The sequence below is a fragment of the Sander vitreus genome, chromosome 1 (genome assembly GCF_031162955.1).
Source record: "Sander vitreus isolate 19-12246 chromosome 1, sanVit1, whole genome shotgun sequence".
Lineage (NCBI taxonomy): Eukaryota > Metazoa > Chordata > Actinopteri > Perciformes > Percidae > Sander > Sander vitreus.
Window position 1 is genome coordinate 40,414,165 of NC_135855.1, and position 10,235 is coordinate 40,424,399.

Consider the following 10,235-nt stretch of genomic DNA (forward strand, 5'->3'; position numbering starts at 1 on the left):
TGTGATCACATTCATACCTGGAAGCTGCCCAGTACCACCACAGTCTGATCTGCTGGCCACTGAGCAGCTCCACTGGAGCAGTTGGGGTTAAGTGCCTTGCTCAAGGGCACCTCAGTGGTGGTAATGAGGGAGGGACAAGCACTGTTCTTTCACTTTCCCCACCCGGCGACCTACCGGTCACAAGCTTGCATCTCTAACCTTTAGGCCACCACTGCCCCAATTGACTTTAAGGTCACAGGCTCAGAGTTTTAGTTTGATAAGGTGTACCTGAAGGAACCATGGAGTCCCGTCAGAGCCCACGTTTTACCTTCTTTGTTTGTTTCCATAACTCACTGTCGGGGAAAGCTAAATGTTGCCACATGGTGACTTCAGAGAAGCTGGAGGATTTTCCAGTTCTGTTGTTTCTCCATCATCTCCAACTCCAGCAGCGACCATGGTGTCTGGAAAAGATTGAAAAAAAGCTGCTGGCTACCAGTAAGCTAACGTTACCCTGTGTCTTTAGCTGCTGGCTACCAGTAAGCTAACGTTACCCTGTGTCTTTAGCTGCATGTTACCAGCCAGTAAGCTAACGTTACCCTGTGTCTTTAGCTACATGCTACCAGCTGGTAAGCTAACGTTACCCTGTGTCTTTAGCTGCATGTTACCAGCCGTTAAGCTAACGTTACCCTTTGCCTTCAGGGGCATGCTACCAGCCGGTAAGAAAACGTTACCCTGTGTCTTCAGCTGAATGCATCCAGCCGATAAGCTGACGTTACTCTGTGTCTTTAGCTGCATGCTACCAGCCGGTAAGCTAACATTAACATGTGTCTTTAGCTGCATGCTACCAGCCGGTAAGCTAACATTAACATGTGTCTTTAGCTGCATGCTACCAGCCGGTAAGCTAACATTAACATGTGTCTTTAGCTGCATGCTACCAGCCGGTAAGCTAACATTAACATGTGTCTTTAGCTGCATGCTATCAGCCGGTAAGCTAACATTAACATGTGTCTTTAGCTGCATGCTACCAACTGGTAAGCTACACTGTATCTGTTTTTTTTTCCTTCAGACGTGCGCAAGTAGGCGGGGGTGCTGCTTCTGATTTTGATATTAGAAATCAAAAGCTCATTTCAATCGATTTTCTATTTAAAATCGAAATCGTGTCACCCCTAGTGCTTTACCATCACCTTTCAGACTGAAGTAGGACCGGACCTTATTTGCTCTTGGAAGAAAACAAGATGGGCTGCAATCAGATTTGTGTTCTGGCCAATGGAGACACATGTAGTCTGTGGCTAGGTGTAACTGAAAGTGAAATTGACAATTGAAATTATGAGTGTAAACATGGCCCTGTAGTTATAGTTTGACAGTTTGGGCAACTAAAAGTACTTGGTTGCTACCAGCCGCTAAGCTACGCTATGTCTGTTTTTTTTTTTTTCTTCGGATGTAGGCAAGTAAGCTGGGCTGGAGAAGGGGAACATACTGTGGGAATTGCAGTCAATCATTTTGATTGATTTTTAAAAATATATAAATCAAAATCATGACACGCCTAGATCACAGCCTACAAAAGGTGGATTATTGTCGAGACGGTTCAGCTTTAAAGCAACAATAAAGATTCTTTTGTACCTTAAAATAATGTTTCCAAAATCCTTTCAGTGGTTCATCAACTCGTAACAGGGTGAACGGCACTTCTGCATTCGCTTTGCGGCCCTCTATCGGCTATAACCCCACTATGCAAGTTTGCTAGATCGGGTAGCGGACCTGTAGTTCAAATGAGAACGGTAATGGACAATTTCGCTTCCAACCTGTAGGGGGACCGAAGAGCAAAAGTGCTTTGGTGTTGCTTTAAGTTCGTATGTCTCCAGGACCCATCCCCGCCGATCTGTGATGACTTCATCCAGGTCTCCTCTTGGCCTGCGCTCGGTGTGGAGCAGAAGGAGGTGATGGAGCCCTTGGGGACCGGACCGAGCTGACCACAGACCAATTATTAGTGTCAGAGTCGAGGCAGGATCGATATGGCTCCAACAAAAAACAACTCCCACCAGCCACCCAGAGGATTCCTCAGATCAATGGCAATAACCGCTCCCCTCTCTTTCTTCTCTCCATGAGCTCAATAAAGAGGAGGCTAACACTCTGTCTCTCTCAGCAGTGATTAGGCTCACAGAAGGAGAACAGTGATGTATCTATCATATTTACTCTGGGTGGTTATTGTCCTGTCTGTGTTTTATTGACTGCTGGGTCTCTGGAGACTCTGGGTTGTCCATTGATAACCATAATCCAGGCCTGGAATTGATGAAAGTCACAAAAAAAAGAAAAGACTGCCCAGCTAAATTTAACGACCAGAACAAAGGTGATGGATTCATTAAAGTGTTAACACGGAATAAACTATCCAAGGTAAATATCTAATCACAGTCACGGTCCCTGGAATATTAAACATGATGTAAAGTTCACTGTGTTCACTAATTTGAAGAGTAGATATATAACCTGTCAGGTTATCAGCAGTAGGGTTGGGTATCAGGTTTTTTTTTTCCTCCATACCTGCACTAAAACATTACAATGCCAAATATTCTCCTGACTTTTCGAGACCCAGAATATCGCCTGTATTTAGAACAATTCAGACGGGGTATGGTGGGACACTTAAGTGGCAGATTTTTGCCATTTTATTTTGCTAATTTAATGGTCTGCCTCGGAAGAAGTTTGTTAGTTTATTTTGTGTATTTAATAGACTAAAATAACTTAGAGAGCTGGTGGCCGCTCGAACACATCTCACAGCTTACGGAGGAGGAAGGGGGGCAGGGGTAGTCGCCTCAGCAGCCGCCACCGGTTGCTGGGCTGACTGTGGCCGGTTACATTTTTTTTAAACATATCGCCCAACCCGGTCCCTACCTAGCACACCCTGCGGCCCCCCCACCATTGGCAGACTATGCTGGGAGGAGAGTGAAGGGCAGCTCCTCCGAAGATGGATAAGCTAACTATAGAGCTAGCTAGCTAGCTAGCTTATCCGTCTTAGGAGCCAGCACTTATGCTGTTGACCAGTCGGCTTTTCGGCTCATTTTATAAGATAAGATAAGATATACTTTATTGTCCCCGAAGGGAAATGTGTTTTGGACTCTGTCCGTTCCGCAGCTTTACAAAGACAACACAAAATACAGAAAATAAGCATCTGTCAACACATACTCTCATGCAACACAAAACATGCTTTCATATACATTAGACAGGTACGTATATAGTAAGCACTTTAACGACTCTTTTCATTGGCATTTTTTAATTGAACAACCCTGTCGGCTACGTGTAGCACAGCCCTTGCACAATGAGATATTGCACAACTAACATATTGCCCAACCCCAATAGTCTACAAATTGCACCACTAACATATTGCATAACCCCAATAACCTACTTATTGCACAATGTATGTATGTGACCAGTGTAGCATTAAAACATGGTGGAATAAGGAAGTTAGTATGGTAACAAGCCAGCTATGCCCATGGATGTACTATAAAAAGGCTGTCCCAGAAAAACCATGGATGTTTTGTGATAAACGGTACATTCACCATTGTTTCAGCTGTTTTTCTGCCACCACAATGAATGCGCAATTGCAGTGACGTAACTGTGTCATCCACTTCATATTGGTCTATAAGAGACACTCAGTAGTTTCTTTTTAATGTACGGTATTTTTTGCATCGTCACAGACAGTGTGACACAGTGCATTGTGGTATTGCTGGCAGAAAGTAGTGAGCATGCTCTGGAGCAAGTGCTGTATAGTAGTAGTAGATACCTTAATTGTCCCCATGGGGCAGTTGGGTTTGCGGCACAGTCGCAAGGCACTTCATGACAAGACATCAGACATATGACACAAACAAATAGTCCCTACATCAGACACCGACAGACACAACATGAAGAACATACATCGCACACTACAATACACTATACACCCTTGGGTACGACCAGGCCAGCTGGACATCTTTTGACTGATTTAAGGCTTTTATGGCTTGTGGTACTAAAGAGAATTTGGATCTGTTCTTGGTCAGAAGGGGTGGGCAGAAACGACGACTAGATGGCAAGTAGGGCTCAGTTTAAATGAAGAAAACTCCGCGGTCGAGATCAATCTATAGTTTCTTTTCCCATGAAAAATTAACCTTAGAAAAACCTTTTCCTCTCATGAGGTGAAAATATTCCTCAGTCGAGTTAATTTGATCAATATGTGTGTGTTATTTTTCAAATCTTGACATCTGACATCTACGTTTTAATGAACTGCTTTACTTAATGACAGAAACCAACAGCAGGGTTGTGCTCCTGGTTGGATGATTTGGGTTTTACTTTTTATTGAGTGAATGTCATTTAGAAACGCTGAGCTAATTAGTTTACTGCCAGGAGGGTCAATACATCCGTACGGCTCGGATTCTGTGTGCTCGTTTCATAACATTCGTTATGTGGTATGTAGCATTACTTCACTAACCAAATTAAATAAATTCAAAGATTTCTGATTCCCTGGAGTCTGGCCCGTGAATTTCTATTTTCAAAGGCTTTACCAAAATGGAGAGTTGGATACCAAAGACGGTGCCCGTTCATTCCAATTACAAATGCTAACACAGTACATACACGCCAATCAAGGTTTTAGGGGTCCAAACCCGAGGGGGCTGGGGGCCGCCAACGCGGCTCCCAGTACCAGCGGTGCTGGGAACCCTATTGTAATCATAAGGATTGTTATTATTTTTCCGGAGGTAAAAGTGGTAGTGCAGCCTACACCGTACAAGTTACGCAAGTACCATTAACTTTCAGGGATGGTAGAGAGTGTGACGCCTGCCTTGGAAAGGAACAATTACACATATCCACCAGCAGGGGGCGCTATAAAAATAAAAATGGGTTTCGCCCCATAACTCCCAAACCGTGCATCATACATTCAAAAACATGGCCGCGGGAAGTGGGGGTGCTGCAGCACCCCCTACTGGCGAGAGGGAGACTTGTTCTAAATGTGTTAAAAATATTTTGCACAATTTATAAATTCCTTATGAATATTTTAGGAAATTAGTAGGCTATTACGTGTATTTTGGATTTTAATTTCATTATTTTGAGGCCTAATCAACACAGGTTCGGAAGTTACGTTGTCAACATCAGGCAGGCAGGCTAGTGGTCGCCGAGTAAAGAGGTTTCCCGCTCGTTCCATGCAGCATACATCCATCCATGGCAGCAGCAGACTAGTACATTTACATAGTCTAATGACAGAAACGAGGAGGAAATATGGCACAGAAACGGATTTCAGATTTTTGGATGACGTCCCCATAGATGCTCGCTTATCCAGCGCTCATGCCAGAAAGCAGGCTACTGCCCAACACTGTTTGGAGCTTCTCTTCAGGACCACCCGATTCATTGGCAGCAAGGGAATTGCCTTCAGGGGCGACACAGCACGCAAAGGAATACTGTATGAATTGATGCTGGAGCGCACCTATGATCTCCCTGAAGAAAGAAAGTGGATAGAAGGAAGAGACAACTGGATGTCGGACGCTATACAAAATGAAATAATTGAAACGTTTGCTCATGCTATCCAGAGGGAAATCGTTGCCCGCTCATCGCACTGCCGATTTTATGGCCTCACAGCTGACGGTACAACTGACATTAGCACCACTGAGCAGTTCTCCTGCAGTCTGAAATATGTTGACATCACACTGTGTTTTTGGGGATTTTATAACGCCCGGGACAGCGCTGGAGAAACTCTTTTCAGTTGATATTAAGACTAAACATCGCCATTGAACGCATCGCAGGATTTTGTTTTGATGGAGCAGCTAATATGTCAGGGTGTTTTTCAGGCGTGCAAGCTCGGCTTAAAGAGTTAAACCCGCACTCACTTTATGTGCGTTGCAGCAACCACTCACTGGATTTGATTCTCCAAGAAGCCGCGTGTGAAGTGAGTCGTGTGGCCGATACTTTGAACTTTGTTCAGGGTGTCTCATCTGTGATAAGAGAGTCATCAAAGCGAAAACAGCTCTACCAATCGTTTTTTGGCTGTGATGAGGTTGCTGTCAACATCTTAGGCCTTTGCCCGACAAGGTGGTGTATCCGTGACATGTCCATTAAACGCGTCACTGCAGCTTACCCCACTCTCCTGACTACGCTGCATGAGCTGAAGGATGACAAGAGTGTCAGGGGGGACAGCAGAGCAAAGATCGGGGGACTCTACAAACAGGCTTTAAAAGGGAGAACATATTTCGGTCTTTTATGCTGCCCGGCCCTGTTCTCCGGGATGATGCAGTTGTGGACGAGCTGATCCGCAAGGTTGAAACCTGCGCATTACAAACCTCCCTGAAAATGCCAGACACTACCTCCCCTAGAGTGAGTAAAACCCCAGCTCGCCTTCGCCAAACTAGAGAGCCAGAGGCAGTGGCGCATGGCGCACAAACAGTGGATTGGCGACGTAGCTTTTTCGAGGCTATTGACGTGATATCGGCGGAGCTGGACAGAAGATTTGATCAGGCCAGTATGAAGCTTTCCGCAAAGCTATCATAGATGTCTTTGTTATAATGGGGAAAATGGTTTCTGGGCTACAGGGGATTGTTTTGTTGGAGTACCGTAGTCGACCAGGGAGCTGACGTTGCAACCGTAGTTAAGCCTTTAGCTTTAGCTGACTTTTGGGAGGTTAGGCCCGTTGGGTTCTAGGGCTGTCGCCAGGGCCCCAGGAAGAGCACCAGGCTTTGAAGCAAATTGAACATAGCGGCCAAACTGCAACGTCACGGGATGCTGGCCCAAAAATACTTTTTTCTCACGGACTTCCATGGTGAAATAGACATCTGTAAATCAGTGGATACATTCTTTTGAGTGTCACAACCCCCGTGAAAATGACTCGTTTCACTATCAGAATTTGATCCATTCAGTCCAATTACATTTGGAAAGTCTAAAACAGCCACACGATTAAATCATGTAATTCCCATTCAAGTTGGCGGAGCGCTAATCTGGAAGTAGCCAGCTCGGCCAGCGGAGGTCTCTAGTGCACCTGCTCTGTAGGCCGCACAGTGCGAAAGCAGAGCGGAAGATCAGGGTATTTTTTCGCTCCACGATGGCTTTATGTGCTACTGAGAAACTTTTATAGAAATGATCGGGGCTTCGCCTCGAACGCTGTATCCACGTTTTTATAATACATCCATGGCTTGTGGATGGACAACGATCTCCATGGTGTGTCAGCACCTTTACCTCTTTTTTTCCACCGGGCGCGTCTGCGCTGAGTTCTGGACTTGTTGGCTGGGTTGAAGTGCCATTGTTTGCAGTTTTGCATCCAATTTCTCTCTCTGAGCTTCAGGACCAATAATTAAGACGTCGGTTTTGTCCTGGTTGAGCTGGAGGAACACCACGGATGACGAGAGATTCATCTTGGAGGTGGAAAAACATCCCTTTTATCAGGACAACGCCAGAAAAGAGAAGGCATGGAGTGTAACTGTAGGAGTGCCTGGAGTGGAAGGTACTGTAGATACCAGCTTAATAAACACCAGATTGTTCTGTAAAGTACTTCGTAGTAGTAGTAGTAGAGACAATAACATCTGTGAGCTCTGTGACGCTCTGCTCCCGGTGTGGCATGGCACGTAGCGAAGGACGGAACAAAACCGGCGCTCAGCACAGACGTGCCCAGTAGAAAATGGGGGTTATATCTTGAGAATGGTTTCGTGAATCCACAAATCAACCGTTAATGAAACTTTCTTGTTTTCACCCTGATGGTTCATGTTGTTCCTGTCTGCCAACAGCTTCCAGTAGTACGTGATTAGGGCAACAAAAGGCTTTTTATTGAGTAGACAGGAGATTACACAACACACCCACCCCTGACATTCACACGCTGATTGTTGCACACCGCACCACATGAACATCACACTGCTGCCTGCACATGAATAGAATAGACGGAGCTGCATGGGGATTGAACTGTCTACAATGACACAGTTGTTCAACATAGCAGGACACCAATATACACAATGTACTGTATAAAACCTCAACACCTAAACAAATGTACCATCCCTCTCGCTCCCACTGTCTTTCTCTTTATACATCCATGGCCTTTCCCCTGTCCCGTGCATGAGCACCAATGGAATTGTGTTTGGTTTGTTACCCATTTACAGAGTAGGGCTGTCTATGAACACCAGAGTTTTTTTCAGCGCACGCAGAACGGAAATAAATAAACCCTTTGCTTCGACATCCCATTGTTCCGACCATATAGGAAGAATGGTTAAGCTTTATTATGGAACACACTCAACTTCGAGGCAAGGCCTGCCCTTCAATAGCATTCACACACTACTATTGGCCAGGCATCCATGCTTACGCAAGGTAACGTAACCCCATTTGTTCAGGTCCTATCCCCTGACCAATTGGCTATCCTAACCCTTAACCACTCAAGGTCAATGCCTAACCCCAACCGATCGAGCTGCTTCGTAGGGAGGGACTTGGCTAGAAGTTACGTGGGATCCACAAAAGCCTATATGGTCGGAACAATGGGATGTCGGAGCAGAGGGTTTATTTTTTTCGAAACAAAGGGACGTCGGACTCAGTCTGGTTTGTTTTTTTGTTAACACCGCACACATTACGTGGTGGTGGCACAGAATGTGTGAAAAATTCCATGTGGCAACCACGGAAAACAATGCCGATGTAAAGTCAATGAGAAGATGACGTAGCGTTAAGAAAATAGCGAGTAGCGTAAGGAGGTTGGTTGGGGTGGTGGATGGGTCAAACAACACAGGACTTTCACCTAGGAGACCGGGGTTCGTGTCCCGCATTTCACGTTTCCTAAAGTCGCTTTCTTCTTTTCCTGAACCCAACCGTCCCGTTCTTCTCGCGTGTCACAGAACCGTACGCCCACCCACGACCTTTTCCTGAACCCAACCGTCCCGTTCTTCTCGCGTGTCATGGAACCGTACGTCCACCCACGACCTATTCCTGAACCCAACCGTCCCGTTCTTCCCGCGTGTCGCGGAACCGTACGTCCCACCCACGACCTTTTCCTGAACCCAACCGTCCCGTTCTTCTCGCGTGTCATGGAACCGTACGCCCACCCACGACCTTTTCCTGAACCCAACCGTCCCGTTCTTCTCGCGTGTCACGGAACCGTACGCCCACCCACGACCTTTTCCTGAACCCAACCGTCCCGTTCTTCTCGCGTGTCACGGAAACCGTACGCCCACCCACGACCTTTTCCTGAACCCAACCGTCCGTTCTTCCCAGCGTGTCGCGGAACCGTAAGCCCACCCACGACCTTTTTCCTGAACCCAACCGTCCCGTTCTTCCCGCGTGTCACGGAACCGTACGTCCCACCCACGACCTTTTCCTGAACCCAACCGTCCCGTTCTTCCGCGTGTCGCGGAACCGTACGCCCACCCACGACCTTTTCCTGAACCCAACCGTCCCGTTCTTCCCGCGTGTCAGCGGAACCGTACGCTCCACCCACGACCTTTTTCCTGAACCCAACCGTCCCGTTCTTCTCGCGTGTCACGGAACCGTACGCCCACCCACGACCTTTTCCTGAACCCAACCGTCCCGTTCTTCTCGCGTGTCACGGAAACCGTACGTCCACCCACGACCTTTTCCTGAACCCAACCGTCCCCGTTCTTCCCGCGTGTCACGGAACCGTACGCCCACCCACGACCTTTTCCTGAACCCAACCGTCCCCGTTCTTCTCGCGTGTCACGGAACCGTACGCCCACCCACGACCTTTTCCTGAACCCAACCGTCCCGTTCTTCCCGCGTGTCACGGAACCGTACGCCCACCCACGACCTTTTCCTGAACAACCGTCCCGTTCTTCGCGTGTCACGGAACCGTACGCCCACCCACGACCTTTTCCTGAACCCAACCGTCCGTTCTTCGTTCACGGGACGTCGTCACGACCCTTTTCTGAAACCCAAACGCCCCGTCCCGTTTTACGGAACGTCGCCCACCCACGACCTTTTTCCTGAACCCAACCGTCCCGTTCTTCCCGCGTGTCACGGAACCGTACGTCCCACCCACGACCTTTTCCTGAACCCAACCGTCCCGTTCTTCTCGCGTGTCACGGAACCGTACGTCCCACCCACGACCTTTTCCTGAACCCAACCGTCCCCGTTCTTCTCGCGTGTCACGGAACCGTACGCCCACCCACGACCTTTTCCTGAACCCAACCGTCCCGTTCTTCTCGCGTGTCACGGAACCGTACGTCCCACCCACGACCTTTTCCTGAACCCAACCGTCCCGTTCTTCCCGCGTGTCACGGAACCGTACGCCCACCCACGACCTTTTCCTGAACCCAACCGTCCCGTTCTTC